This window comes from Myodes glareolus, chromosome 2, assembly GCF_982192425.1.
Source record: "Myodes glareolus chromosome 2, mMyoGla1.1, whole genome shotgun sequence".
NCBI lineage: Eukaryota > Metazoa > Chordata > Mammalia > Rodentia > Cricetidae > Myodes > Myodes glareolus.
In genome coordinates this window covers 84,979,039-84,993,255 of record NC_142027.1, presented here as the reverse complement: position 1 = coordinate 84,993,255, position 14,217 = coordinate 84,979,039, and the positions used below count along the sequence as shown (strand labels likewise).

General features: G+C 40.6%; 1 pseudogene; it reads right to left on the bottom strand.

Annotated features, from left to right (window-relative positions):
- Positions 1-920: 920 nt before the first annotated feature.
- On the bottom strand, positions 921-1,384 carry LOC146895548 (large ribosomal subunit protein uL15 pseudogene; annotated as a pseudogene).
- Positions 1,385-14,217: the final 12,833 nt, after the last annotated feature.

Genomic DNA, 14,217 nt, shown 5'->3' with positions numbered 1-14,217 from the left:
AGTTGTGTCATTTCTGACATTGAAGCACTAATACTTCAAATGTCATCAATCTTTTTTTTCTAAATAGGGTCTTGTAGAGACTAACAAGTTGAGAACCTATTGGAATTTAAGAGCAAAGCATTTGCCAAAACTGGAATGAAATTTTTTTATAAACATACAGAGTGCTGCTGTGGTACAGAGAGAGAAAGAGAAAGAGAGAGAGAGAGAGAGAGAGACAGAGACAGAGACAGAGACAGAGAGACAGACAGAGAGACAGACAGAGAGAAAAAGAGACAGAAAGAGAGAGACAGAGAGAGAGAGACAGAGAGAGAGAGACAGAGAGAGAGAGGGCGGGGAGAATATAATTTGCTAATCAATCTGAGATGTGAGTTTCCAGAAAGCAAGGTATAAAGGATCACCAGCAAATTCCAGCAACTAAGAAAGGCCTGGACCCAGCTGCATCCTTGGTACTTCAGACAGCTTGGCCTTTTCAATAATTAATTGTGAGATATCACACTTCCATGGACACACTTCTCCAGCCAAGAAGATATACTTATCCACCCTAGACAAGTATGCACAAAACCACTCTGTATGTGCCTGCCTCTTATCTCACCAATCCTGCATACAAAGAGACTTCATTGTTGTCCAAATGCCCTGAGATTCAGTTGACAGGGGACAGCACCTGCCATCCACAATGCTTCCTCTTAGCCCACCCTTGGAATCTGGACGGTGCTCATGAAATGAATTGAGGGATAAGACTTTGCCCACCTGATTCTCAAAATGCAGTCTTGAGAGTCTCCATCTCTGGATGACAACCCTAGCCCATCACTCTACAGGAAAGGGAGTCTCGCTGGTCAGCTAGTTTTTCTCCTTCCCTTTACATTCCTTTTTTTTTTTTTTTTTTGAAAATGTTAGCATTTAATTGGCCTCCCTGAGGGGCTTCAAGCCACCGGACCACAGGCACCTCCAATACCATTTATCTCCTCTTCAGCTCTTCTGCTGAAAAATTTGGCTTTCATGATGACAGGCTGCTTAGGGAGCTTTCCCTTCCCCAGAACTTTGTAGTAGCCTGATCGCACGATGTCAATGATGGAGCAACTCCAGTCTTGTTCTTGGCAGCGTTAACCCGGGTCTGCTCACTGACCAGCGACCACAGTTTATTCAGGTTGACAGTCGGGCAGAAGCTCTGGTTCCTCTTGAAGTGGTAATGCCTCATACCAACTTTCCTGAAGTAACCTGGATGATATTTGTCGAAGTTGATCCTATGATGACGCATGATTCCAGCATTCCTGCGTCCTCCTGGATGCTTGCGATGTTTACCGATGCGGCCATGACCGTGGCTCACGTGGCCCCGGAGTTTCCAGGTCTTCCTCAGTCTGGATGGCATGGCGGTGGCAGAAAGGAAAGAGGGGTCCCCTTTACATTCTTCAGGAACCTAGGAGACAGCCTCCTTAAGCCTTTTCACAGCTGCACAGGATACAGCTTGGCCTCATAACCCTCAAGTCTGACCGCAGAAGTCAAGAGAAAATTGAGAGTTCACAAACACTCACATGTCTGGAGATGCCAAGGTTATCTGTTGTTCACTCCAGCACCCTGCAGGGCCAGAACGTGGTTCCCAGAATAAGCATGTTATCTTCTCTGATATCATCCCTGGACACACAAATTGGGCTGGAAGGAGCCAGGTTCTTTTCCTTTCCACTATTGCATAAACCCTTAATATTGTGAGGTAAGTACATGTATTATTTCTGCTTGGACATTTGTCTATTAAAGAAAATTCATGAACCCGAAACATAATAACTTCTGTTATCTCTGATTCCAACAGAGTCTTCTTCGAAGTCTGTACTCCTTTGTAAATGCAATTTGTGTCTTCTAATGCTTATTTTTTTTTCTTTGCATAGCAACACCATTAGGAGTTTGGCTAAATCCATCAAGAATTGGCTAATACAGCATTTATCATCCGTTCACTTACTTTAAAATTATTGAGTGATGTGCCCTAAAAACAACAGGCCTTTATACTACCTGCATCTCTATATTCCTAAAAGTTTTCAGAGATCTCACATACAGACATCCTAACAGAACTACCTGCCTAATCCTCTATCAGTCCAAAAGGGTCCTTAAGGGATCTATGCATATTTACCATTAAGTATGAAAATTCTTCATGCTTGATTCTTATAGCCCTTAACTTGGGCTGAACTTAAGACATACTTCCAGGAGTAGAATTATTTCAGAGAAGAATTTAAAATAAAAATATGCATATAAACCTAAATTAACACAATTTTTTTAAAGTTTATTAAATTATAAAAGTTTCCATTTCCGCCCCTCCTCCCAACACCCTCCCACTCCCCCCACTCCCTCTCGTCCTCCCTCTCCATCCCTAAGAGCAGTCAGGGTTTCCTGCCCAGTGGGAAGTTCAAGTTCCTCCCCCCTCCCTCCAGGTCCAGCAAGGTGAGATCCAAACAGACTGGATCCCAAAAATCCAGTATATGCAGAGGAAACAAGTCCCAGTGTCATTGCCAATGGCTTTTCAGAAAGACCCCGTGCCAGCCACATTCAGAGAATCCGGCCACATTCAGAGAGTATGGTTGGATCACGAGCTCATACAGTCCCAGTCCAGCTGGCCTTGGTGAACTCTCATTAGATCAGTCCCCTTGTATCAGTGGGTGAACGCACTCCTCATGGTCCTGCCTTTCTTGTTCAAGTTCTCCCTCCTTCTGCTCCTCATTTAGACCTTGGGGGCTCAGTCCAGTGCTCCAATGTGGGTCTCTGTCTCAATCTCCATCCATCAACGGGTGAAGGTTCCCTCTGGTCTTGCCTTCTTTGTTCACGTTCTCTTTCTTTTTGCTTCTCGTTTGGACCTAGGGAGTTAAGTCCAGTGTTCCAATGTGGGTCTCTGTCTCAATCTCCATCCATCGCCAGATGAAGGATCTATGGTGATAAGCAAAATATTCATCAGTATGGTTATGGGCCAAGGCCGGTTCAGGCACCCTCTCCTCTGTCCAGAGAACAATCTGGGTATCTCTCCTTGGACCTGGGATCCCCTTTATATTCAAGTCTCCTGTAAACCCTAAAATGACTCCTATGTTGAGATATATACTTCCCTGATCCCATATCCATCCTTCCTCCCTCCCCCCATCACAATCCCCCGAGCTTTCCCCAAACCTCCACTACTCCCTTCTCTCTAACCCTCTCCCCTTCCAACAACCCCCCCCCATCCCCCATGCACCCCTGTTTGCCTGGGACTCTTGTCTACTTCCAATCTCCAGGAGGATAACTACATGATTTTCGTCAGGTTCACCTTCTTATTTATCTTCTCTAGGATCACGAATAATAGGCTCAAAGACCTTTAATTATGGCTAGAATCCACTTATGAGTGAATACATACAATATTCCTCTTTTTGGGTTTGGGTTACTTCACTCAGAAAAGCGTTTTCTATTTCCATCCATTTGCATGCAAAATTCAAGATGTCATTGTTTTTTACTGCTGTGTAAAACTCTAATTTATATATGTTCCACAACTTTTTTAACCATTCTTCTATTGAGGGGCACCTAGGTTGTTTCCAGGTTCTGGCTATTACAAATAGTGCTGCTATGAACATAGTTGAACAAATGCTTTTGTGGTATGATAGGGTATCTCTTGGGTATATTCCCAAGAGTGGAATTGCTGGGTCTTGAGGGAGGTTGACTCCCAGTTTCCTGAGAAACCGCCACACTGATTTCCACAGTGGCTGCAGAAGTTTGCATTTCCACCAACAATGGATGAGAGTTCCCCTCTCTCCACATCCTCTCCAGCATAGGCTATCATTGGTGTTGTTGACTTTAGCTATTCTGACCGGTGAAAAATGGTATCTCATAGTTGATTTGATTTGCATTTCCCTGATCGCTAAGGAGGTTGAGCAAGACCTTAAGTGTCTTTTGGCCATTCGAAGTTCTTCTGTTGAGAATTCTCTGTTCAGATCAGCACCCCATTTTTTAATTGGGTTAATTAGAATTTTAGTGTCTAGTTTCTTGAGTTCTTTGTATATTTTGGAGATCAGACCTTTGTCTGATGAGGGGTTTGTGAAGATCTTCTCCCAGTCGGAAGGTAGACTTTTTGTCTTACTGACGGTGTCCTTGGCTTTACAGAAGCTTCTTAGTTTCAGGAGGTCCCATTTATTCATTGATTCTCTTATTGTCTGTGCTACTGGGGTTCTACCTAGGAAGCAGCCTCCTGTGCCGATGTCTTGTACACTACTTCCCACTTTCTCTTCTATCTGGTTCAAAGTGGTCAGATTAATGTTGATGTCTTATTCCATTTGGACTTGATTTTTGTGCATGGTGATAGATATGGATCTACTTTCATTCTTCTACAGGTTGACATCCATTTATGCCAGCACCATTTGTTAAAGATGCTTTCCTTCTTCCATTGCATATTTTTAGCTCCCTTGTCGAAAATCAAGTGTTCATAAGTTTGTGGGTTAATATCTGGGTCTTCTATTCGATTCCATAGGTCGACTTCTCTGTTCTTATGCCAGTACCAAGCTGTTTTCAATACTGTAGCTGTGTAATGGAGTTTGAAGTCAGGAATGGGTATACCTCCAGTAGTTCCTTTATTATATAAGATTGTTTTGGCTATCCTGGGTTTTTTGTTTTTCCATATAAAATTGATTATTGTTCTCTCAAGGTCTGTGAAGAAGGTTGATGGGATTTTTTGGGGATTGCATTGAATCTATAGATTGCTTTTGGTAGAATTGCCATTTTTACTATGTTGATCCTCCCAATCCAAGAGCAGGGGAGATCTTTATATTTTCTGGCATCCTCCTCAATTTCTTTCTTCAAAGACTTAAAGTTCTTGTCAAATAGGTCTTTCACTTCCATGGTCAGAGTTACCCCAAGATATTTTATGCTATTTGTGGCTATCGTGAAAGGTGAAGTTTCTCTGATTTCTCTCCCTGCTTCTTTATCCTTTGTGTATAGGAGGGCAACTGATTTTTTGGAGTTGATCTTGTATCCTGACACATTACTAAAGGTGTTTATCAGCTATAGGAGTTCTTAGGTAGAGTTTTTAGGGTCGCTCATGTATACTATCATATCGTCTACAAATAACGAGAGTTTAACTTCTTCCTTTCTAATTCAAATCCCCTTGATAACCTTATGTTGTCGTACTGCTATTGCTGGAACTTCAAGCACTATATTGAAGAGGTATGGGGAGAGTGGACAGCCTTGTCGTGTTCCTGATTTCAATGGAATGGCGTTGAGTTTCTCTACATTCAGTTTGATGTTAGCTGTCGGCTTGCTATAAATAGCTTTTATTATATTTAGGTATGATCCTTGTATCCCCAATATCTTCAACACCTTTATCATAAAGGGATGTTGAATTTTGTCAAATGCTTTTTCAGCATCTAAAGAAATGATCATGTGGTTTTTTTCTTTCAGTTTATTTATTTGATGGATTACATTGATAGATTTGTATATGTTGAACCAACCCTGCATTTCTGGGATGAAGCCTACTTGATCATAATGGATAATTTTTCTAATGTGTTCTTGGATTCGGTTTTCCAGTATTTTACTGAGAATTTTGCGTCGATGTTCATGAGTGTGATTGGCCTGCTATTATCTTTCTTCGTTGTGTCTTTATGTGGTTTTGGTATCAGGGTAACTGTAGCTTCATAAAAAGAGTTTGGCAATGCCTCTTCTGTTTCTATATTGTGAAATACCTTAAGGAGTATAGGTATCAGCTCTGGTAGAATTCTGCATTGAAACCATCTGGCCCTGGGCTTTATTTGGTTGGGAGGTTTTTGATAACAACTTCTACTTCTTCGCGACTAGCAGGTCTATTTAGATTGTTCACCTGGTCTTGATTTAACTTTGGTAAATGGTATTTATCTAAAAACCAATCCATTTCTTGTACATTTTCCAACTTTGTGGCATATAAACTTCCGTAGTAAGATCTAATGATTCTCTGAATTTCCTCTGTGTCTGTGGTTATGTCCCCCTTTTCATTTCTGATCTTATTAATTTGCGTGTTCTCCCTCTGCCATTTGATTACTTTGGATAGGGGTTTGTTAATGTTGTTGATTTTCTCCAAGAAACAGCTTTTTGTTTCATTGATTCTTTGGATTGTTTTCTGTGTTTCTATTTTGTTGATTTCAACCCACAGTTTGATTATTTTCAGTCTTCTACTCCTCTTGGGTGAGTCTGCTTCTTTTTTTTTCCAGAGCTTTCAGGTGTGCTGTTAAGTCTCCAATGTGTTCTTTCTCTGTTTTCTTTATTTGGGCACTGAGTGTTATAAACTTTCCTCTTAGCACTGCTTTCATTGTGTCCCATAGATTTGAGTATGTTGTGTCTTTATTTTCATTAAATTCAAGGAAGACTTTAATTTCTTTCTTTATTTCTTCCTTGACCCAGGGATGATTCAGTAGTTGATTGTTCAACTTCCACACGTTTGGAGGCTTTCTGGTGTTTTTTTCTTTTTAAAGTAATTTTATTAAATTATAAAAAGTTTCCGTTTACGCCCCTCCTCCCAACGCCCTCCAACTCCCCCCTCCCTCTTCTCCTCCCTCTTTGTCCCCATGGGCAGTCAGGGTCTCCTGCCCTGTGGGAAGTCCAAGATCTGGTGTTTGCATTGTTATTGAATTCTAACTTTATTCCATGGTGATTCGACAAGACACAGGTGGTTCCTAATATTTTTTTGTATCTGTGGAAGTTTGCTTTGTTACTGAGTATGTGGTCAATTTTCGAGAAGGTTCCATGAGCTGCAGAGAAGAAGGTATATTCTTTCCTATTTGGGTGGAATGTTCTATAGATATCTGTTAAGTCCATTTGATTCATTACCTCTATCAATTCTCTTATTTCTCTGTTGAGTTTCTGTCTGATTGACCTGTCCATTGGTGAGAGAGGTGTGTTGAAGTCTCCTACAATTAGTGTGTGTGGTTTGATGATTGCCTTGAGTTCTAAAAGTTTTTCTTTTACATAAGTGGGTGCTTTAATATTAGGGGCATAGATATTCAGGATTGAGACTTCCTCCTGATGAATTGTTCCTGTTATGAGTATGAAATATCCATCTCCATCTCTTCTGATTGATTTTAGTTTGAAGTCAATTTTGTTAGATATTAGAATGGCCATATCCACTTGATTTTTAGGTCCGTATGCTTGGAAAACCTTTTCCCAACCTTTTACTCTCAGTAGATGTCTATCTTTGTGTTTGAGGTGTGTTTCCTGTAAACAGCAGAATGTTGGATCTTGTTTTCGTATCCATTCTCTTATTCTGTGCCTCTTTATAGGTGAGTAGAGTCCATTAATATTAAGTGATATTAATGACCAGTGGTTGTTGATTCCGGTTATTTTTTCTGTGTGTGTGTGTGTGTGTGTGTGTGTGTGTGTGTGTAGTAGTAGTAGTAGTAGTAGTAGTAGTAGTAGTAGTAGTTTGTGTGCTTCTCTTCTTTGAGTTGTGGTTGTGTGAAGGGTTGCTAGATGTCTCGGTTATTGTATGCAGTGTTGGCAATGTTGGATTCTTTGGGTTGCAATTTTCCTTCTGTTACTTTCTGTAAGGCTGGATTTCTGGCTACGAATTGTTTAAATTTATTTTTATCCTGGAATATTTTGTTTTCTCCATTGATAGTGAACGATAGCTTGGCTGGGTATAGTAGTCTGGGTTTGCATCCATGGTCTCTTAGTTTCTGCAGTACCTCTATCCAGGATCTTCTGGCTTTCATGGTTTTCATAGAGAAGTCCAGTGTGAGCGTGATAGGTTTACCTTTACAAGTTACTTGACCTTTTTCTTTTGCAGCTCTTAATATTCTTTCTTTAATCTGGATGTTTTGTGTTTTGATTATTATATGGCGAGTGGATTTTTTTTTTTGATCCAGTCTATTCGGTGTTCTGTATGCTTCTTGAACCTTCATAGGAATATCATTCTTTAGGTTGGGAAAGTCTTCTTCTATAATTTTGTTGAATATATTTTCTGGGCCTTAGATCTGCAATTCTTTTCCTTCTTCAATCCCTATTATTCTTAGATTTGTTTCTTTTATTGTGTCTCAGATTTCTTGAATGTTTTGTGAGGAGAATTTGTTGGATGTACTGTTTTCTTGTTCTGAGCTTTTATTTCCACTATGGTATCTTCAGAATCTGAGATTCGTTCTTCTATCTCTTGTATTCTATTGCTTATGCTTGATTCTGTAGTCTCTGTTCGTTTACCTAGGTTTTCCATATCCAGCCGGTTCTTCGTTTGTATTTTCTTCATTGCCTCCATTTCAGTTTTCAATTCTTGAACTGTTTCCTTTACCTGTTTGATTGTTTTTTTCTTGGTTTCCCAGGGTATCATTCATGGATTTACTCATTTCTTCGAACTTTTTGTTATACTTCTCATCCATTTTTTTACTCATTCCTTCAAACTTTTTGTTATACTTCACATCCAATTCTTTAAGGGAATTATTCATATCCTGTTTAAGGGACTCTATTGCTTTCATAATGGCATTTTTTCCCACTTCTTCTGAATTAAGGTGTTCAAGTCCTTCTATTTTAGGGTCATTGGGATCTGGTGTTTTCATGTTGTTTTTCAGATTGTTGGAGGAGGTCTTTTCTTGGCATCTGCCCATCTCTTCCTTCAAATGCTCTCTATTGGATCTTCTGGTAGTGGGTCAGGTTCCCTTGTTGGGCAGGGACTTCACTGACAGAAGGCCTACCTTTCCTCAGGCAGGCTATTGAAACACAGGCACTCCCTCCTTCCGGGATGCACCTAAATCCCAAGCCCAGCTCGCAAGGCAGCTGAGCTGGGGAAATTTTATGGCCCCAGTGAGAAGAGAGAAATATAGGAAGGTGTACCTGGATGGAAGCTGGGATGGCATGTGGGAAATCTTAGCAGGGTGGAGCCACCATTGCAGGGTGACCTGGGGGTCTAGGGGGTCGGGGAAAGTCTGACCTCTTCCTTGCCGGGCTCCTGCCATGGGCCAGAAGCAAACTCACCCCTCTGATGGCTGTCTGCTAAAAGTCAGTGCCCCTTGCTGGTCAGGAATGTTGCTGAGCTGACACAAGACCCACCTGTCCTCAGGCAGGCTTGTAAAACACAGGCTATTTCCAACATTTCTAACCCCATGCCTTTTGTTTTGTTTTAAACAGCCTACCTTGGGCAACCCTGTATGCCTTTATGATTGCAAAACCTTGTTAGCCAATCATCTTTAAGAAGTGGAACCCAGGTAAGGTATGGGGTTCTGGGACCTGAGGAACAACTTATGTACTGCCCAGTTGCTCTCTCTTGTGCCATTCTGGCAAGACACTGCTCTGCTTGGATTTCTCGATTCCTGTTTCATGAGTTTCCCCCTTATAATAATTAAAAATAAAATTGTTGTATCCTTTAGTTAGCCTGGTTATTTCAACATCATATGCTCATGTGTAAGAACCGTCACTAAGTTTGCTCAAATTACCTGGCATTCACACCCTAAATTAAACTGACCCTTCCTCCTCCAAAGGCCATCAACTGCCACCAATTTCTCAGTAATGCGTGGGGGCCTGTGAGAACCTTTCTCTTCCATGCTTGAGTGTTGTCTGGCTTGACTTTGGAGTTCATGAGTACAGTAGTCTTGTACTCACTAGAGGATGCTCTTTTATTTCAAGCTTTCCAATATGCTACAAGCATTTCAGACATAGTCAAATTTGACATAATATTTGAATAAGTGTTAACAAGAAATCTGAAGAAACTGTTAATGTTTTTAATTTGACTGATTATATTCCTGCATTCATGAGCTATAATTAAACTAATCAAGGCATTACTGTATCATGAAAAGGTTTGTATACTTGAAAAGGTTTGAGATAATTTCTTATATCTACATTATTTCTAAAATGCAAAGCCAGAAGCTGAATGTAACAAAAGTCCACTGGAAACTGAACGGAGCATACATCCGTACTCTTGATATTCCAGATAACCATGATAACCACGATTGCATTTGGTACTTACAAGCTCATCAGTCTGAAATCTGGGATACAACTTTGTGTTGAACCCAGTTCCTCTATTACAGATTATCGGAGAGATTTACATTAAACATGGTGATTATCCTTAATACTTGAACTGGCATTATGTAGACCATTCATTTTGGAGGGATACATTGCTTAGCCTAGATATAGGGGGGAGGACCTCAATCCTGCCTCAAACTGATGTGTCAGACTGTTGCCTCTACTTGGGAAGCCTTATACTCTGAGAGCAGTGATGGGAGGTTGGGGTGGAAGGAAGGAGGAGAGAGCTGGAAGTGGTGAGGAACTGGAAAGTGGGATATGTGTGTGAAATGAGAAAAGATTGTTCTAAAAAATAAATTTAATAAAAAAAATACAAAAGAAAGTAGGCGATGATCGAGTTGGAGGAAACAGATCATGGGGACATACTTGAAAGAATATATGTTGTCATTTACCTCATCCTGCCCATCCCTCTTCATGTGTGACCATTGATTATAACCTATGACATTGATATAAAATAAATATTACCACCCTATAAACATATCATATACAGTGTGGGCTTGATTCCTCAAAGAATGATCTCGGCCCGCCAGCCATCCCAGCTTCCATCCAGAGGGCCATCAGAGGGGTGAGTTTGCTTCGAGCCCTTGGCAGGGGCCCGGCAAGGAGGAACTCGGACTTTCCCCGATCCCATAGACTTCCAGGTCATCCTGCTCTGCTGGCTCCACCCTGCTAGCGCCCCCAGCAGCCATCCCAGCTTCCATCCAGAGCATCCAGAGCATCCAGAGCCACCGGAGAGGTGAGTTGCCTCGGGCCCGCGGCAGGGGCACGGTGAGGAGGAGCTCAGACTTTCCCCGACCCCATAGGCTCCCAGGTCAGCCTGCATTGCTGGCTCCACCCTGCTAGCGCCCACGCCAGCTATCCCAGCCTCCAGCCAGAGGGCCATCGGAGGGGTGAGTTTGCTTCAGGCCCGCGGCAGGGGCCCGGCGAGGAGGAGCTCAGACTTTCCCCGACCCCATAGACTCCCAGGTCAACCTGTAGTGCTGGTTCCACCATGCTAAGCTCTCCTGCCTGCCATCCCAGCTTCCATCCAGGTACAAATTTCTATATTTCTCCCTTCCCACTGGGGCCATAAAATTTCCCCAGCTCAGCTGCCTTGCACACTGGGCCTGCTCTGTAGGCGCATCCCAGAAAGAGGGAGAGCCTGTGATTCAATAGCCTGCCTGAGGAAAGGTAGGCATTCTATCAGTGAACTCCCTGCCCAACAAGAGAACCTGACCCGCTACCAGAAGTTCGGATAGAGAGCATTTGAACAAAGAGATGGGCAGATGCCAAGGCAAGACCTCCTCCAACAATCTGAAAAACAACATGAAAACACCAGATCCCAACGACCCTACAACAGAAGGACTTGAACACTCTAACCCAGATGAAGTGGGAAAAAGTGCCATTATGAAAGCAATAGAGTCCCTTAAACAGGATATGAATAACTCCCTTAAAGAATTGGACGAGAAGTATAACAAAAAGTTTGAAGAAATGAGTATAGAAATGGATGAGAAATACAACAAAAAGTTTGAAGAAATAAGTAAATCCATGAATGATACCCTGAGAAATCAAGAAGAAAGAATCAAACAAGTAAAGGAAACAGTCCAAGAATTGAAAACTGAAATGGAGGCAATGAAGAAAACACAAAACGAGAACCGCCTGTATATGGAAAACCTAGGTAAACGAACGGAGACTACAGAATCAAGCATAACCAATAGAATACAAGAGATAGAAGAACGAATCTCAGATTCTGAAGATACCATAGAGAAAATAAATGCTCTGGTCAAAGAAAATGGCAAATCCAAAGAATTCTCTTCACAAAACATTCAGGAATCTGGGACACAATAAAAAAACCAAATCTAAGAATAGTAGGGATTGAAGAAGGAGAAGAACTGCAGATCAAAGGCCCAGAAAATATATTTAACAAAATTATAGAAGAAAATTTCCCAATATAAAGAACGATATTCCTATGAAGGTTCAAGAAGCATACAGAACGCTGAATAGACTAGATCAAAAAAAAATGTCCCCCTCGCCATATAATAATCAAAACACAAAACATCCAGATTAAAGAAAGAATATTAAGAGCTGCAAAGGAAAAAGGTCAAGTGACTTATAAAGGTAAACCTATCAGGCTTACACCAGACTTCTCTATGGAAACCATGAAAGCCAGAAGATCCTGGATAGAGGTACTGCAGAAACTAAGAGACCATGGATGCAAACCCAGACTACTATACCCAGCCAAGCTATCGTTCACTATCAATGGAGAAAACAAAATATTTCAGGATAAAAATAAATTTAAACAATTCGTAGCCAGAAATCCAGCCCTACAGAAAGTAATAGAAGGAAAATCGCAACCCAAGGAATCCAACATTGCCATCACTGCCTACAATAACCCAGACATCTAGCGACCCTTCACAACCACAACTCAAAGAAGAGAAACACACAAACTGTACTACACACACACACACACACACACACACACACAAATAATAAACGGAATCAACAACCACTGGTCATTAATATCACTTAATATTAATGGACTCAACTCACCTATAAAAAGGCACAGAATAAGAGAATGGATACGAAAACAGGATCCAACATTCTGCTGTTTACAAGAAACACACCTCAACCACAAAGATAGACATCTACTCAGAGTAAAGGGTTGGGAAAAGGTTTTCCAAGCAAACGGACCTAAGAAACAAGCTGGTGTGGCCATTCTAATATCTAACAAAATTGACTTCAAACTAAAATCAATCAGAAGAGATGGAGATGGACATTTCATACTCATAACAGGAACAATTCATCAGGAGAAAGTCTCAATCCTGAATATCTATGCCCCTAATATTAAAGCACCCACTTATGTAAAAGAAAAAATTTTAGAAATCAAGGCAGTCATCAAACCACACACACTAATTGTAGGAGACTTCAACACACCTCTCTCACCAATGGACAGATCAATCAAACAGAAACTCAACAGAGAAACAAGAGAATTGATAGAGGTAATGAATCAAATGGACTTAACAGATATCTATAGAACATTCCACCCAAATAGGAAAGAATATACCTTCTTCTCTGCAGCTCATGGAACCTTCTCGAAAATTGACCACATTCTCAGTAACAAAGCAAACTTCCACAGATACAAAAAAAATATTAGTAACCACCTGTGTCTTGTTGGATCACCACGGAATATAGTTAGAATTCAATAACAATTCAAATTCCAGAAAGCCTACAAACACGTGGAAGTTGAACAGTCAACTACTGAATCATCCTTGGATCAAGGAAGAAATAAAGAAAGAAATTAAAGTCTTCCTTGAATTTAATGAAAATAAAGACACAACATACTCAAACCTATGGGACGAAATGAAAGCAGTTCTAAGAGGAAAGTTCATAGCACTAAGTGCCCAATTAAAGAAAACGGAGAAAGCATATATTGGAGACTTAACAGCACACCTAAAAGCTCTGGAAAAAAAGAATCAGACTCTCCAAGGAGGAGTAGAAGATTGGAAATAATTAAACAGAGGGCTGAAATCAACAAAATAGAAACACAGAAAACAATTCAAAAAATCAACGAAACAAAATGTTGGTTCTTGGAGAAAATCAACAAGATTGGCAAACCCCTAGCCAAACTAATCAAACGGCAGAGAAAGAACACTCAAATTAATAAGATCAGAAATGAAAAGGGGGACATAACTACAGACACAGTGGAAATTCAGAGAATCATTAGATCTTACTACGAGAGTTTATATGCCACAAAGTTGGAAAATGTACAAGAAATGGATTGGTTTTTAGATAAATACCATTTACTAAAGTTAAATCAAGAGCAAGTGAACAATCTAAATAGACCTGTTAGTCGCGAAGAATTAGAAGCTGTTATCAAAAACCTCCCCACCAAAAAAAGCTCAGGACCAGATGGTTTCAATGCAGAATTCTACCAGAACTTCCAGGAGGAGCTAATACCTATACTCCTTAATTATTTCACAATATAGAAACAGAAGAATCATTGCCAAACTCTTTTTATGAAGCTACAGTTACCCTGATACCAAAACCACACAAAGACACAACCAAGAAAGAGAATTACAGACCAATCTCATTCATGAACACTGACACTAAAATACTCAATAAAATACTGGCAAACCGAATCCAAGAATACATTAGAAAAATTATCCATTATGATCATGTGGGCTTCATCCCAGAGATGCAGGGTTGGTTCAACATACGCAAATCTATCAATGTAATCCATCATATAAATAAACTGAAAGAAAAAAACCATATGAT